Here is a 204-nt window from a genome sequence, read left to right on the forward strand (position 1 = left end):
ATAATAATAATACATGTGCTGGTATACGCGTGCAATATTCAAAATTAACTATTTAAATACGCGCCAGCAAAATTATTTCCAGCTAATGCTCTATTGTATGAAATTTTCGTTGCCGATGAATAATAATTAAACACGGATGTTTGTTCCTCGCGGTACAGGAACGGAATGGTTTCAAAAATGACGAGAGAGAGAGAGAGAGAGAGA

This window comes from Sipha flava, unplaced genomic scaffold (assembly GCF_003268045.1).
Source record: "Sipha flava isolate LNK unplaced genomic scaffold, YSA_version1 23_pilon_pilon, whole genome shotgun sequence".
Lineage (NCBI taxonomy): Eukaryota > Metazoa > Arthropoda > Insecta > Hemiptera > Aphididae > Sipha > Sipha flava.